We start from the raw sequence: 6,172 nt of genomic DNA on the forward strand, positions 1-6,172 counted from the left end.
CCAAGAACCTGTGGTAGCTGAGGACGCTTGGGGTGCTTGCTGCTACATGTAGCCAAAGCAATACTCATGAAAAAATATATATATCTAAATGCTTACATCAATAAAATGGAGAAACATAATATTGATGAATTGATCATGCAACTAAAAAAAAAGAAAAAAAATTAAAATCCCCAATTAAACAATTAATTGAACATCCTGAAAATCAAAGAAGATATTAATAAAATTAAAATTGAGAAAACTATTGAGCTAATAAAGAAAAGTAGGAGCTGGTTTTATGAGAGGGGGAATAAAATAGGAAAGCCATGGGTTAATTTGATTAAAAAAGAAGAAAACTGGGGTGGCTAGGTGGTGCAGTGAGTAAGAAGGCTGGCCCTGGTATCAGGACCCAGGATCAATTCCTGCCTCAGATACTTAACCCCACACAAACTAACTGGCCATGTAACCTTGGGCAAGTTACTTAACCCCAATTGCTTTAAAAAAAAAGTGACAAGAAAACCAAATTATCAGTATTAAAAGTAGAAGGGTGAATTAACTACCAATGAAGATGAAATTAATTAGAAATTAAATTACTAGGAATTCCTCCACCCAATTATATGCCAATAGGTCTGATGACTTATTTCTGATGAATATTTCAAAAAGTGTAAATTGCCCAAAATAATAGCAGAGGAAAAGAATATTTAAATAATCTTATCTTAGTAAAACAAAATGAACAAACCAAAAATGAGTTTCCTAAGAAAAAAATCCTTAGGGCTAGATGGATCCACAAGTTTATTCTATCAAACATTTAAAGAACAAATAATCCCAATACTATATAAAATATTTGGAAGAAAGACAAAGAGAGAGTCCTACAAAATTCCTTTTTCCTCTATTTCCTCCGCAAATAGTGCTTATACTTACACCAGGAAGAACAAAAACAAAGAAAATTATAATCAAATTTCCCTAATGAACATTGATGCAAAGATGTTAAATGAAATTCTAGCAAGGAGATTACAGCAATATATCACAATATTCACTATGACCATGTGTAATTTATACCAGTGATGAAGCGCTGGTTTAATATGTAAAAAAAAAATCAAAACAAAAAACACTATCAGCATAATTAACTATATAAATAACAAAACCAGTCAAAATAATATAATTTCAATAGATGCAGAAAAAGCTTTTGAAAAAAAACAAACCATTCCTATTAAAAACAAAACAAAACAAAAAACAATCAAAACAATGAATACCTTATGAATAAATGGAAATTTCCTTAAAATGATAAGTAACATATATCTAAAGCCATTAGCAATCATATCTTTAATGAGGATAAGCTAGAAGCCTTCCCAATTTAATTGGGCGTTAAGCAAGGATGTCCAATATTATCATTATTATTCAATATTGTACAAAAGCTTTGTACTAAAAACACTACCTATAGTAATAAGAGAAGGTAAAAAGATGAGAATTAGAATAAAAAAATTAGAATAGGCTATGAGGACACAAAACTATCTCACTTTACATTTCATATGCTATACTTAGAAAATCAACTGAAAAGCATTTGAAATATTTTTAAAAATTAGAAAAGAAGGATATAAAATTAATCCATAAAAATTCATAACATTTCTATATATTACCAGTAAAGATCAGCAGCATGTGATAGAAAAAAAATTCTATTTAAAATAATGGTAGGCAATATAAAATACTTGGGAGTCTCTTTGCCAAAACAAGGCCAGAAACTATAAGAACAAAATTACAAAAACACTTTTCACACAAATAAAGTTAGATCTAAACAAATGGGCAAAAATTAATTGCTTAAGGTAGGCTAAGCCAATATAGTGAAAAATGAAAATTCTATCTAAACAAATGTATTTATTCAGTGCCATATCAAACTACCAAAAATATTTTATGAAGCTCGAAAAATTATAATAATATTTATCTGGAAGAACCAAGTATCAAAAAAAATCAAAACAATTCATGAAAAAAATGTGAAGGCAGCCCTATCAGATCTTAAACTGTACATCTTAAACTGTATTATAACATAGTAAACATCAAAACAATCTGGTACTGGCTAATAAACAGAGTGGTGGAGCTGTGGAATAGATTAGGTAGACAATGCACAGTAGTAAATGTCCACAGTTATTTAGAGTTTGATAAACTCAGATATTCACACCTTTGGGACAAGAACTCACTATTTAACGAAAAAGGTTGAGAAAACAGGAAAAGAGAATGTCAGAAACTAGGTAGGGACCAACATTTAAGGCTGTATACCGGGATAAGGTCAAAATGGATATATGTTTTAGACATAAAAGATGGTATCTTGGGCAAATTAGGGGAGCATGGCATAGTTTACCTTCATATCTGTAAAGGGAAATGTTTGTGGCCAAAAGAGATAGAAAGCATTACAAGATATAAAATGGATAATTTTGATCATATTAACTAAAAGTAAGTTTTTGCACAAACAAATCCAGTGCAGCCAAAACCAGAAACCAGAAGGTTGTAGTGGGGAGGAGGTGGAATTACAGAATCTTTGATAAAAGCTTCATTTCTCAAATATATAGGAATGATTCAAATTTATATGAAGTCAAGTAATCTCCCAATTGACAAATGGACAAATAATATGAGGAGGCAGTTTTCAGATGAAGAAATCAGAGCTATTTACAAACATTTTTTAAAAAGTGCTCTAAATCAGATTAGAGCAACTCACATTAAAATGATTCTTAGGTACCACCTTACACTTATCAGATTGACCAACAACAGAAAAGTAAAATGATAAATATTAGAGGAGATGTGAGAAAATTGGGGCACTGTACATTTACTGTTGGTGAACTTGTAAACTGAAGAACAATTTGGAGCTATGCCCAGTTTAACCCAGTATCACTACTAGGTCTGTATCCCAAAGATATACAAGTGGCAGTGGGAGGCCCTATATCATATATGTGTGTGTGTGTGTGTGTGTGTGTGTGTGTGTGTGTACGTATGTATGTATATTAGTTCTTTTTGTATCTATGTATATTAGTTCTTTTTTTGTGCCACTGAATTGGAAATTGAGGAGATGTCCATCAATTGGAAGATGGCTGAACAAATTGCAATATATAATTTTGGTAGAATGCTATCAGGCAATAAGAAATGATGAACAGGATTTAGAAAAAAAAAACTTGGGAAGACATATGTACTGATTCTAAGTGAAGTAAGCAGAACTAGGAGAATATTGTACATGGTAATAGCAATATCTCATTATGATGAATTGTGAATGATGACTATTTTCAGCAATGCAATGATCCATACAACTACAAATGACTAATGATGAAAAATGCCATCCACCTCCAGAGAAAGAACTGGTGTAATCTGATTGCAAATCAAATACTATTTTTCTCTTTTTAATTTTTTCTTTATTTTCCTTTCACAATATGAAATACGTTTTGCATGCACATCAAATTGCTTACTATCTCAGGGAGAGGTTAGAGAAGGGAAAGAGAAAGATAACTTTAAACTCAATTTAAAAAAAAGTATTAAAATTATTTTAAATTCAATTTAATATAAAATATAATTATTTTAAGCTCATTTCTGTTATGAATCTACCGAGATTTCATAATATAGCAAGGTACCTACAACATCAGTCATATGAAGAATCTATTTACACACCATACTTTCATCAGTGCTTACACATAGACACATAAACACTTGAAGATAATGATATTTCAATCATTATACTAATGTGGAAAGGTTTTGTATAAACAATCACATGCAATATGTAAAAAGTCTGCCATTAATCCTTTCCTTTTATTCATATAGATATTATTGTAATAGTTGGTTATTTGAGTAATGGTAGCAATTATATGTCCTCTGTAGTTAATATCTTATCTGTCACATTCTTGATGATGGGAGAAGTACTGGTGCCAAATAACATTTCATCTGATTCTTTCATATTTTCTAATGTTACACCACCAGATGCTTCAATGTCTAAAGTAAGACTCACTCAGAAATTTCTTTAGACTTTACCAACTATAATACCTCCTTATGTAGAGGTAACTAGGAATTCTCAAAGCCTATGTCAATGTCATGCAAGCTTTGGTAAACCCATTCCAAATCGGAAGTACTTCAAATTTAGTCCTAGCAATGTACTATATATTTGTCATTCGGGGACCAACATAGACGCCATCAACATATTGGCATCAGGATGATATTTTTGTTTTCACATGGACATTTTTGAAGATGATTAAACACACTGTAGAGACGTTGGGATCTGAAACAATGGAAACATAGGTAAACCAAAAAGAATTACAGAGTCTCTAAATATTTGTGTATTACCTAATAAACTTGACCCAGGTCCACCACATCACTTTCTTTCCATCTTATCTGTCTTCCACCCAAATCTACTATCTAATTCTAGCTCTGAGAACGGTATTAAAATTATATCTTATCATTCTTTTAAGGACATGTCAGTCAAATGCCAGTTGACTTCAGTTATCATTCATTCTGATTTCCCTGTTATAAATATCCCTGGATACCTTCCCAAAGTTAGCAGAAGTCTTACTTGTTTTTAGGTGAATCCACAACATCTTGTACTGTGCTTGGTTCACAGTAAGTGTTTATTAAATATTTTATTAATTAGCTTATTCAAATTATATTTAGCTTCTCCAAGTATCAAAATAAACTGGCAGGAGCTAAATAAATTCATTCTTCTTACCTCTATATCTCATTCATGGAACCATATGAATTCACAAATCCTTATGGATGCCTTGATTTATTCTTTTTTTTGGAGGGCAGTTGGGGTTAAGTGACTTGCCCAAGGTCACATGGCTAGTAAGTGTTAAGTGTCTGAGGCCAAATTTGAACTCAGGTCCTCCTGACTTCAGGGCTGGCGCTCTACTCACTGCACAACCTAACTGCCCCTTGATCTTATTCTTTTTTTTTGGAGGGCAGTTGAGGTTAAGTGACTTGCCCAAGGTCACATGGCTAGTAAGTGTTAAGTGTCTGAGGCTGGATTTGAACTCAGGTCCTCCTGACTTCAGGGCTGGTGCTCTACTCACTGCACCAACTAGCTGACCCTTGATCTTATTCTTATTTTTTTATTTTTTTGGGGGGCAGTTGGGGATAAGTGACTTGCCCAAGGTCACACAGCTATTTTTTGTGTTAAATGTCTGAGGCCGGATCTGAACTCGGGCCTTCCTGACTCGGGGTGTGGGGTGGTGCTCTATTCACTGTGCCACGTATTCTTAATACATTTAATTTCTTACCTAAATTTATCTATTATATGCTTCCTAATTGAGAAATATCACTGGAAAAGTTAATTGACCGAATTTCATCTAATCAAGCCCATATCTTCTAAATAGCAGGGTTATGGGCTATTTCTAGAAGAATGCCTTAAGAACTCACTCCCTTTTTCTTTTGTTTGTTTGTTTTTTATCCCGACTCCATAAATAACAGATTCAATGGTGTGTGGAACAATTACATATAGATTTACCAAGAAGATGTGAATATAGTGGGGGACATTGTGGACAAAGTGGTAGGTCATGAAGGAGAAAAATGCTGGTCTCTAGAAGGCCAACATAATACAGACATGAAAGCTACAGGTGTTGAAAACATTGAGTTGAGCTTCCTGAAAAGGAAGAGAGAACACAGCTCTGAGTATCTGGGCATAAGAAATCATATTTGGCTTCTTAATGTCCAAGAGGAGAAGAGAGATAGTACAAAGGCCATAGATGCTATCAGCTGTGATGCTGGCACAGTCCAGAAGGGTGATACCCAAGTGCTCATAGTAAATGTAAGGACCAATATGGTGTCCACAGGAAGGCAACCACAGGATCAGCAGAACAAAGAGAATTGAAAAGGCCAAAGGTCTTAGGAGGATGACTAGAGCAATGATGAAAATACCCTTTTTGGTAAGGACTAAAATGTAGCAGAGAAACTTGCCGAGAACCGCACAGTGATCATAAGCTATAGACATAATACCAGTTGTTCTGTGCCAGTGAGTGAACAACATCTGTATAAACAACCTCCAAGGCTAATTTCCATTAGAGTGAACTAGAATATTCCCAGGATCTTAGGTATGTTGGGATAGCAGATGTATATAAACCCAAGTCAATAGAGGACATAATGACCAGGAAGTAGAAATGAGCTGGTGAAGATTTTTTTTTTGGTCAGGCTTGATCACAAACAGAATGGTGATGTTTCCCAATAAAACTTAAAGTGA

Source organism: Petaurus breviceps, unplaced genomic scaffold (genome assembly GCF_028583685.1).
Source record: "Petaurus breviceps papuanus isolate PSGF00001 unplaced genomic scaffold, PetGlider_PUasm1.0 90444, whole genome shotgun sequence".
In the NCBI taxonomy this organism is placed as follows: Eukaryota; Metazoa; Chordata; class Mammalia; order Diprotodontia; family Petauridae; genus Petaurus; species Petaurus breviceps.